Raw genomic sequence first — 9,925 nt, 5'->3', positions numbered from 1 at the left:
AGCTAGTGGAGATGCCCGCCCCTCCGGCTACTGCCCCCACTTTTGGCGGGAGGCTGGAAGAGATAATGAGAAAAAAGAGGAGGAGCCACCTACCAGTCAGGACAGCCTCTAAGGTGTCCTGAGCTGAGGTGACCCCTGCCTTTAGAAATCCTCCATCTAAGTTTTGGAGGATTCCCCCAATAGGATTAGGGATGTGCCCCCCTCCCCACAGGGAGGAGGCACACAGAGTGTGTAGCCACCCTCCAGGACAGTAGCCATTGGCTACTGCCCTTCCAGACCTAAACACACCCCTAAATGTAGTATTTAGGGGCACCCCAGAACCCGGGAAATCAGATTGCTGCAACCTGAAACACGAAGAAGTGCTGAACTACAAGCCCTGCAGAGACTACGGAAGACGACAACTGCTTTGGCCCCAGCCCTACCGGCCTGTCTCCTGAGTCGAAAACCTGCAACCAGCGACGCATCCAACAGGGACCAGCGACCTCTGAAGCCTCAGAGGACTGCCCTGACTCCCAGGACCAAGAAACTCCGGTGCGCAGCGGCTCTGCTCAACAAACTGCAAGAAACTTGCAACTTTTCTACAACTTTAAAGACTTCACGTTTCCCGCCAGAAGCGTGAGACTTCCCACTCTGCACCTGACGCCCCCGGCTTGAGATCCAGAGATCAAACACCACAGGGAGGACTCCCCGGCGACTGCGACCCCGTGAGTAGCCCGAGACGATCCCCCTGAGCTCCCACAGCGACACCTGCAGAGAGAATCCAGAGGCTCCCCCTGACCGGGACTGCCTGTAACAGGGGACCCGACGCCTGGATCCAGCACTGCACCTGCAGCCCCCAGGACCTGAAGGAACCAATCCTCAGAGCAGGAGTGACCCCCAGGCGACCCTCTGTCTAGTCCAGGTGGTGGCTGTCCCGAGAAGCCCCACCCCCGTGCCTGCGTGCACCGCTAGAGTGACCCCCGGGTCCCTCCATTGAATCCTATCTAAAACCGGATGCCTGCTTTGCACACTGCACCCGGCCACCCCTGTGCGGCTGAGGGTGTGTTTTGTGTCCCTACTTGTGTCCCCCCAGTGCTCTACAAAACCCTCCTGGTCTGCCCCCTAAGGACACAGGTACTTACCTGCTGGCAGACTGGAACCGGAGCACCCCTGTTCTCCATAGGTGCCTATGTGTTTTGGACACCTCTTTGACCACTGCACCTGACCGGCCCTGAGCTGCTGGTGTGGTAACTTTGGGGTTGCCTTGAACCCCCAACGGTGGGCTGCCTATACCCAGGAACTGAGACTTGTAAGTGTTTTACTTACCTGACAAACTAACCATTACTTACCTCCCCCAGGAACTGTTGATTTATGCACTGTGTCCACTTAGCTTATTGCCATTTTAACAAATACTGTATATGATATTGCTTTAATTTAAAGTTCCTAACTTACCTGTGTGGAGTACCTTGCATGTTATGTATATACTTCAAAACTTGAACTTGTGGTTCTAAAAATAAATTAAGAAAATATATTTTTCTATATAAAAACTATTGGCCTGGAATTAAGTCTTTGAGTGTGTGTTCCTCATTTATTGCCTGTGTGTGTACAACAAATGCTTAACACTACCCTTTGATAAGCCTCATGCTCGACCACACTACCACAAAATAGAGCATTAGAATTATCTAATTTTGCCACTATCTTACCTCACTTTGAGATAGTATATACAGAGCCAACTTCCTACCAAGTGCCTCTGACAAGAACTGTCCTCTAAGTGTGCCACTGAATCACCGTCCATACCGTGCAATAACAACCCCAAAAACTGTAAATAACAGATGGACATATTACCACTGCCAGCAATCTCTGAGACCATGTAGCCAATATGGGCATCCACCAGTAGCCCACTCCCATCACTGGATAGAGCACCATGGGATCCCTAACACCAAATAAAACACCTGTTCACCAATGTAAATGTCCCCTGTCATTATGTTGAATGAAATTGAAGTGTGCATGCAATTGCCTTTGAAATAATTTATTCATATCTTAATAGCAGGAATAGCACCCCACGCATAACATGTGGTTGTGCAAGCAGAATTGTCAAACAAGTTATCCATAATATCACATGTCCCATGCAGACCTGGTCACAGTGGCAATGTCTATAGACCCAACACCCCCATAGAGGACAAGGCATACTGACAGTATGCTGCACAGACAGCAACAGCATCAAATAGTACCACTTACTGGAAGTACAGTTGGATCAATTGGTTCCTGGAGTGTGCATGTTCCCCGTCCTCATCATTACCATCACTCTCATCCCCTCTCTGAGGAAGATGGTCTGGATATACAGCCCACTCCTCCTCCAAAAGAAGAATAGATTTCCTCACAGCCACATTGTGCAGCATGCAGCAGGCCACCACTATTCTATACACCTTTTCAGGCTCACAGGCCAGGGATCCTCCAGAGATATGGAGACAACAGAATCTAGCCTTTAGGAGACCTATTGTGCGCTCTATCACCCTCCCAGTACGTCCATGGGCCTCATTGTAATTCCTCTCTGCATCTGTCCTAGGATGCCTCACTGGTGTCAGCAGCCAACGCATGTTGGGGTAGCCAGAATCACCTGAAAAAGGGGGCAAAACAGGACTGTCACTGACAAACCTCAGTTGCAGACAGCCTAGCTGTCTGCTATGTGTCAAAAAGTGTCATAAACACTTACCTATGATCCATCCTCTGTCCCCTTGTAGTTGTTCCATCATGTCTGGCACTCTGCTGTTCCTCAGCACAAAGGAATCATGGACTGATCCGGGAAACATGACATTCACATGTGAGATGTACTGGCCTGCAGTACACACCAATTGAATGTTCATGGAGTGAAAGTTCTTCCTGTTTCTGTACACCTGTTCACTTACTCGTGGGGGGATGAGAGCTATGTGAGTTCCATTGATGGCACCTATCACATGGGGCATGTTGGCACAGGCATAGAAGTCAGACTTGATGACAGGGAGGTCAGCACTTTGGGGAAACCTCGTAGGACTGCAGGTGTCATACAAATGCATTCAGGAATCTGGAGAGCATAATGCTAAACATTGGCTGTGAAAAACCTGCACCCATGCCCACTGTTACTTGAAATGAGCCTGTGGCCAGGAAATGGAGTGCAGAGAGCACCTGCACTTCAGTAGGGATGGCATGTTGATTTCGATTACCCGGGCTCAGTGCTGGATCCAGTAATGCACAAAGTTCAAGAGTTACAGCACGGTTGAGTCTCTAATTTATAATGATGTGACGCTCCACCATGGTCCCCAAATCAACAAGTGGTCTGTACACCGATGGGGCCCTCCCTCGCCACATAGGTCTGTACCTAGGAGGAGTTGAGAACACGTGTGAGGAACACACATACATCTGCCCATAATGTTAAATATTCAGCACTGCTGGCATACAAGTCGACGACACATATGCATAGTAGGATGTTAAACTGGAGTGACTTATCCTCAATGATACATGAGGACTGTTGTCGTGAGTAAATGTATATTTGTTCATGCCTGTGGGGGTTAGGGACAATAGGGCATGCATGGGGCAAATGAGGAATTAATAACTGCGTAATAATGGCCAAAATGTCTGCCCCCTGTAATCCAGAAATGTTGTAGTGGAAGTCACCTTATACCGCGAGCTGTTGTAATTGCGTAAGGCGGTGTTCACCACCATGCAATCATTCATTAGTTAACATGGTTTTCAATGGGTATTTTTTGCGTATCATGATAGCCGCCGGCGGTGATGGTGCGCGCCGCCGCGGAGCGTACGCCATCTCGTCACCCAAACTTCACTTGCATCCCAGATTACGTGCATGCAGGTACTCCACTAAGTGTGCTGCTGTGTCCTGCCTCTGGTCCTGGAAATGACACGAAAGGCAGGGGAAAGGGCCCCGGCCTTCACCAACAAGGAACTGGACAAGCTTGTGGACAGGGTCCTGCCCCCGTACACCAAGCTCTACAGTAGACCAGAGGTACAGGTGAGTAGGTGGATTGGGGGGCATGGATGTGTGTGTAATGGTGATAGATGGCTGTAAACATGTGTGCACGTTTGACACTGTACAGTCGTAGGATTCATGACATGCTGCATGTGTAAGGTCCTGTTATGCTGTTGTGAGTGTCTGGACCATAGGGGACATATAGCCAGCTGTATGTAATGGCCATAGTCTGACCTCTGTGTTCCTTTTTCTGTGTGTCCCATGTAGGTCAGCGCCCATCAGAAGAGGGGACTCTGGCATGCCATCGCCATGGAGGTGCGGACCCTGGGGGTCTACAACTGACATTGGGCAGGTTTAATTGGCCTTGTGTCGGGTAAGTACCTCTTGCTGTGGGGTGTATAGCTTGTGCTGTTGTGATGGGTTGTGGGTGCGTTGTGGGGTGGGTGGGTATGTAACTGTGCCCTTTCTCCCCTTGTTTAGTAGGTTGCAGTACTTACCGTCGTCGTGTTCGTCAGCGGTCTCAGTCGTGGAGGTATATGGCAAGGAGTGGGCTGGCATTATTTGCAACTCTATATCCATGTCTGCTTCGGCGTGTTGTGTGAGCCTGCGGTGAGTGTTTCCTTTTATTTGGTTCAATTTCACATGGCTATGCGTGGCGGTGGTTCCCGCTCCGGAACTGACAGCGGTCTAGTGCTTCATTATTTGATGGGCGGGTAGGGCCTTTCCGTCGGCCTGTGGGCGGCCTCTGCCATCGTTGTTGGCACTCCTCTGCTGGCGGTGAGTGGTTTTGAGGCTGCCTGTTTTTCAGGTGGTTAATAATTTGGCGGTCCAGACTGCCTGACTGTTGCCAGTAGTTACCGCCACCGCCGGCGGAGTGATGTTTTACCGCCATGTTCATAATGAGTGCCTTAGTGTCCAAACTGATGCTTCGGAGGTAGGGGTGGAGGCAGTTCTTTCTCGGCTCAACACTGAGGGCCAGGATCAACCAGTTGCTTCTATCAGCAGAAGGCTGACCCCTAGAGAGAAACGTTGGTCAGCTATAGAAAGGGAGGCCTTTGCTGTAGTCTGGGCCTTGAAGAAGCTGAGGCCATACCTGTTTGGCACTCACCTCATTGTTCAAACAGACCACAAGCCCCTTCTTTGGCTCAAACAGATGAAGGGAGACAACCCCACATTGTTGAGGTGGTCCATATGCCTACAGGGAATGGACTATATAGTGGAACATAGACCGAGGAGTAGCCACTCCAATGCAGATGTACTCTCCAGATATTTTCACTTAAACAATGAAGACTCATCTCAGCAAGGTTAGCGTTATTGTCCTTTGTTTGGGGAGGGGGGTGTAGGAAAGTACTCTTTCTTGGCATGGTTTCCCCCATTTTCTGCCTGTTGTCAGTATGTTTGACTGTGTCTGCTGGGTTCCTGCTAACCAGGACCCCAGTAGTTTTGCTCTCTCCTCTAAATTGTACCTTTTTCTTCCCACAATTGGCGTACTGGTCCACCTATGTAAGTCTCTAGTATATGCTATCTAGATCGCCAGGGCATTGGAGTTCCAGGGGATCCCTATGGGGTGCAGCAGTTATTCTGCCACTCATAGGGAGCCCATGCAAAGGGTTCTGCAGGCCTGCCATTGCAGCCTACATGAAACGGGTGCATGCACCAATTTTCACTACAAGTCACTACACTAGGTCACTATGTCACCTCTATGGTAGGCCCTCTCAGGCCAGAGAGCAGGGTGCACGTACCTGTGTGTGAGGGTGCCCCTGCACTAGCAGAGGTGCCCCCACAAAATCCAGACCCATTTTTCTGGACTTTATGAGCGCCGGGTGCCATTTTACGTGTGTACTGGACATAGGTCACCACCTATGTCCAGCTACAAAATGGTAACTCCGAACCTGGGCATGTTTGGTATCAAACATGTTCGAATCATACCCCAATACTGTTGCAAGTATTGGAAGTATGATTCCATGTACTCTGGGGGCTACTTAGAGGACCCCCAGCATTGCTACCACCAGTCTTACAGTCTGCGTGGGAAAGCAAAGGCTTACCTCCACCAAAGTTAGACAGCTATCAGAGAGGACCAAGAGGACTACTCCGGACTACTACCAATGATGCAGGATCCAAGCAGCTCAGCTGCACTGATGGTTGGTTCCTCTCGGTCCTGGGGGCTGCGGGTGCAGTGCTTTGTCCAGGTGTCAGGTTCCCTTGTTACCGGGCAGTCACGGTCAGGGGGAGCCTCTGGATCTTCTCTACAGGCATCGCTGCGGGGGTGCAGGGAGGTCGACTCAGGGTGTCCACGTCATTGGAGTCGCCTGGGGGTCCTATCTGCGGTGTTGGTTTATCTGGACACGGGCTGGTTGCATTGGGTGCAGAGTGTAAAGACTCACGCTTCCGGAGTGAGGCTGGAGCCTTCTTTAAAGTTGGTTTCTTGGTTGTAGTTTTGGACAGTGCCGCTATCCTCAGGAGTTTCTTGGTCCTTCAGGTGTAGGTCAGTCCTCTGAGTCTTCAGAGTCTGGAAACAGGCCTGTAGGGCTGGGGCCAAGTCAGTTGTCGTCTCTGCAGGGCTTTCAGGTCAGTAGTCCTTCTTCTTTCTTCAGTTTGCAGGAATCTGGTTTCCTGGGTTAAGGGCGCCCCTAAATACTCAGTTTAGGAGTGTGTTTAGGTCTGAGGGGCAGTAGCGAATGGCTACTCTCCTTGAGGGTGGCTACCCCCTCTTTGTGCCTCCTCCCTGAGGGGAGGGGGGCACATCACTAATCCTATTGGGGGAATCCTCCAAAACAAGATGGAGTATTTCCTGATGCAAGGGTCCCCTCAGCTCAGGACACTTTAGGGGCTGTCCTCACTGGAGGGTGACTCCTCCCGTTTTTTTCTCCTTATCTCCTCTGGACTTGCCACCAAAAGTGGGTGCTGTGTCCGGGGGCCGGGCATCTCCACGAGCTGGAGTGCCCTGGGGCATTGTAACACGAAGCCTGAGCATTTGAGGCTCACTGCTAGGTGTTACAGTTCCTGCAGGGGAGAGGTCCACCCAGTACAGGCTTTGTTTCTGGCCCTAGAGAGCACAAAGGCTCTCACCCAAGGGGGACAGAAACTCGACTCAGTGGCAGGCTGGCATAGACCAGCCAGTCCTGCACTGAAAGATTGGGTAAAATACAGGGGTAAAATAAGATGCCTACTGTGTGTATTTTTTTTAATAAATCCAGCACTGGTATCAGTAGCCATTATGGAACTGTGGAGTTCATTTTGACAAACTCCCAGACCATATACTTAATATGGCCACACTGTACTTACAATGTCTAAGAATGGACTTAGACACTGTAGGGGCATATTGCTCATGCAGCTATGCCCTCACCTGTAGATTAGTGCACCCTGCCTTAGGGCTTCAAGGCGTGCTAGAGGGGTGACTTACCTATGCCACAGGCAGTATTTTGTGTGCATGGCATCCTGAGGGGGATGCCATGTCGACTTTGCTTTTTTCTCCCCACCAACAACACACATTCTGCAATGGCAGTGTGCATGTGTTAGGTGAGGGGTCCCTTAGGGTGGCACAACACATGCTGCAGGCCTTAGGGACCTTCCCTGGTCACAAGGCCCTTGGTACCACTGGTACCTTTTACAAGGGACTTATCTGTGTGCCAGGGCTGTGCCAATTGTGGAAACAAAGGTAGAGTTTAGGGAAAGAACACTGGTGCTGGGGCCTGGTTGGCAGGGTCCCATGCACACCTTCAATCACAACTGGCATCAACAAAAGGCAAAAAGTTAGGGGGTAACCATGCCAAGGAAGGCATTTCCTTACACATCCTCTGACAATTTGATCTGCCAATACCCTGCATTCAAATCAAAGGTGCTTCACACCATGTCTTCTGACCAGGTGTAAAAAAACAAGACAGTTCTCCTAACTGCCCAGGAGGTTCCTGCAGTGTTCTTTGTGAGATTCAGAAAGACAGTCTGCTAGGTATTAGAGGCTGGCCCTCTAAGTAGTGTGCAAACCTAGGCACACGGTGCAGGGGGCTTCAGGCAACCACACGTTGGTTTCCGGAGGTAAGAATTGGACCACCTAATGCTCCAATTTTTAAGGTAGCTGGTCGAGCAATTAGGCTAATCCACAAGATGTGCAAAGCATTTGTTGTACTCACAAATCCAATCATGCACCACACACACTCAATGAATAACTTGAGACCAGAATTTATAAAAGTTACTTCAGGCTTTTATATACATTTTAAGAATAAGATCTTTAAGATACGTTAAGTACTTTTTGTGATATGACTTTTCAAAGTTTTAATAAAGTTAGTCTTTCTGTGCATAATTATGCACCATTGGAATCAATGCAGTGTTACCTTTAAAAATGCATTAAGATTTGCACAGTTGAGTTACCAGTCTCTTCTTTTGCAGTATGGTTGAAGAAGTCGGGGGGCATGCTGTGTCAGCTGGAGAGCCTCAGGTGGCTTGTGGTTCCGGTAGGAGCAGAACTGGAAAGTCTCTTGGCACAGGCACAGGGCCACTTGGAGGGACTACCTGGAAAAGGAGCTGGTTTACAAATTAAAAGATGGTGCCTTGCGGTCCCCTTGGGCTATGGAGGTTGCAAGGGGTTGGAATCCCATGGAGCACAGCTGGTTCCTCGTTGCAGGGTGGCCGGATGCAGGTCTACAATCCTATGTCTATGCTGCGTATAAATTTTAAGTGCTGCTTATCAATTTTAACTGAAAACAGCCATATGCTTTTACTACATGAAAGCAGCTATATTTTCAGAGTAACCAACAAGTTACTTACCTTCAATAACAATGTATGTGGTAAAGACATATTCTAGTTGCAGATTCCTTACCTTAGAATTTCCCCCAGTCATCAGACTGGAACCAGAGATTTTTCTTTGAGCTGTACTCTCGTGCATAGTTAGTTGGCATTGGTCAACTCCACGGGCGTCGTTAGCGTTGTGGTCGTCGTGCTGACTTCAGGAGTCATATGTAGATGCCGCCTCAGTACGGTGACGTCAGTTTCTTTTTGCGACTTTCCACACTGAAAATGGTGCGCCAGAGCTAAGGACCTGAAGGGGGAATCCCCGTCTCTAGAAATCGTTTCGCAAGCGGGCCGGTAAGGAATCTGCAGCTAGAATATGTCTATACCAGACATATCGTTACTGAAGGTAAGTAACTCGTACATCTGATAGAGACTTCTGGTTGCAGATTCCTTACCTTAGAATAGATACCCATGCAATGCCATCCTTGGAGGTGGGCTGCGAACCAAAATCATACTAGAAAGTCCTGCAGGACCGAACAACCAAAGTAGTTGTCCCAACGGACCTCACTGTCCAGGCAGGAATGTGTAGCAAATGTGTGCCTGGATGCCACATAGCTGCCTGGCAGATATTCAGGACAGGAACTCCACTTGCTAATGCAGTGGAAGCAGCAGTTGCTGTTGTGGAATGAGCGTGCAAGCCCTCAGGGGGTTGCTTCTTGGCCAAAGTGTAGCACATCTTGATGCAAAGAATTACCCATCGAGAGATGGTACATTTTTGCACCAACTGCCCTTTCTTCGCACCCATGTTTCCAACAAAGAGGTGATCATCAACCTGGAAATCTTTAGTACGATTGAGATAGAACGCCAACGCTCTTTTTGGGTCCAGGCGGTGTAGTCTCTTCTCCTCATGAGAAGGATGTGGGGGTGCGTAAAAGGTAGGCAAGGTGATGCACTGGCCTACATGAAAAGGCGTAACAACCTTGGGAAGGAAGGAAGCCTTAGTGTGCAACACCGTTTTGTCAGGGTGCACAGACAAATATTGGGGCTTTGAAGAAAGAGCTTAAAGCTCACTTACTCTGCGAGCAGAAGTGATGGCAACAATGAAGACAGACTTGAAAGTGAGGAGCCGAAGAGGGCAATTGTGCATCGGCTCAAAGGGAGTACACATTAAGTAAGTAAGGAGAAGATTGAGGTCCCTCTGAGGCATTATGAATGGAGTGGGAGGAAATAAATGGGTGAGACCTTTAAGGAATCGAT

Source organism: Pleurodeles waltl, chromosome 5 (assembly GCF_031143425.1).
Source record: "Pleurodeles waltl isolate 20211129_DDA chromosome 5, aPleWal1.hap1.20221129, whole genome shotgun sequence".
Lineage (NCBI taxonomy): Eukaryota > Metazoa > Chordata > Amphibia > Caudata > Salamandridae > Pleurodeles > Pleurodeles waltl.
The sequence above is the reverse complement of the archived record's forward strand: the minus strand, read 5'-3'. Positions refer to the sequence as shown.